Source organism: Vespa velutina, chromosome 2 (assembly GCF_912470025.1).
Source record: "Vespa velutina chromosome 2, iVesVel2.1, whole genome shotgun sequence".
NCBI classification, from domain to species: Eukaryota; Metazoa; Arthropoda; class Insecta; order Hymenoptera; family Vespidae; genus Vespa; species Vespa velutina.
In genome coordinates this window covers 520657-522500 of record NC_062189.1, presented here as the reverse complement: position 1 = coordinate 522500, position 1844 = coordinate 520657, and positions in this window count along the sequence as shown.

The window sequence follows — 1844 nt, the reverse complement described above, 5'->3', positions numbered from 1 at the left end:
AGAGAGAGAGAGAGAGAGAGAGAGAGAGAGTTATGCAATAGGATTCTCAGCGGTTGCTCGCACGACCACGCCTCGGTGGTAGCTTTACTTCGCTCTCTATTTCTCTCTCTCTCTCTCTCTCTCGTGGTCTCGCGCCTCAGAAATCGCTCTCGAGACGCGACCGCGTCGATATCGTTTCTTCCCTCTTTTGCCATTCTTAAGAAACTCAAAGAGTCGATATGAGCTTACACGTCTAACGAAGACAACTTCTCTCTCTCTCTCTCTCTCTCTCTCTATTTTATCTTTTTCCTCTCTTTGAAATGTAGTATTTCTCCAAAAGGTGTAAAAGGTCAAATGCAACGAGTTTGTCGTGGAGAAAAACGAAAATTTGATTATATATAATGTCGAAGTGCTTTTTCGACCTCGCCAACCTATCTATCTATCTATCTATCTGTCTATCTAACTTTCTCTATCTTTCTCTCTTTCTACACGTACGCAACCGAGAGTGGTAACGAGAAACCATCGAGGCGACCCTCGAGAGCCGTAAACCTACTTCGAGCAAGTATAACGAGGTTATATTGAGAGCGGCCTTTGGAGTACGAGCTCGTGTTTCAGTCGGAGATTCGACAAAGACCGGCAGTCTTCCTCTTCCTCAAGGCAGCCGGTGCTTGTAGTTAAGAAGAGAGATAGAGAAACAGAGAAAGGGGGTAAGTTTTCGATCGCCATTGCTGTCTGAGTTTCGTGATCGGAGATTCGTCTCAAATTGGTGTTCGTTTAAAAGATCTACGAGAGCTTGTAAGACAACGAAAAAAGAGAGAACGAGAGAGAGAGAGAGAGAAAGAGAGAGAGAGAGAGAGAGAGAGAGAGATAGGAAGAATTTTCTCAACAATACCAAGAAGATCATGGAAGGGCGAAATTTTGGCACACCCATCGACTCTTTCTTTCTTTCCTTCTTTCTTCCTCCCTTTCTTTTTTTCCCTTGCTTTCTATTTCGTAACGTTTGCTTCTTTTCCTCGTGCCGACGCGTAATACCAGGCTTGAAACACGCAGGAGTGCGGCACGCCTGTGCCGTCTGCATTTTACTTTGTACTCAGTGCGTAAGAGGATTATATCGTCTCTCTTTCTCTCTCTCTCTCTCTCTCTCTCTCTCTCTCTTTCTCTATCACACGTATACACACACGTACATCCATACTGTCCAGCAGTAAGAGGGAAAGAGAAAGACAGAGGGAGAGAGAGAGAGATTCGCGTAGTGGACCGTCGAGGGTCTGATGAGGGGTAGGAAGAAGGTAAGTGGTGGGTATGCTTCACTTTTCACGGGGCCGCCATTGTTCCCTATTATCCGATGTGATTAGTCGATGATGCAGGTAAGCTACCGCGGGGGGTCCCCATTATAGCATCGAGCAAACTACTCATGGCTCTATACGCCACGAAGAGCAACTTTACGCTACTCTCGATCGCTATTACTCGAACCACCTTTACTTTATTCTCCACTCAAACTATCTCTTTCTCTCTTCCTCTTTCTCTCTATTTTTCTCTCCTATTCCGGTCGGTCGAGCAACGATAAATCGACAACCGGCCAACCCGCTGTGAAATTTATACTCTTAACATAGAGAGAAGCTTCCGAGAGACCGAATAGAGAAATACATATATATATACATATATATATATATATATATATATATATATATATATATATGTACATATATATATTCGTATATCACATTTTCGCACGCTTTTCTATACTTTTTTCTTCTTCCTCCTTTTTTTTCCTTTTTCTTCTTTCTCCTCTTCATCTACCTCTGTTACTACTACTACTTCTTTTTCTTCGTCTTCTTCTTCTTCTTCTTCTTCTTCTTCAAGAACCA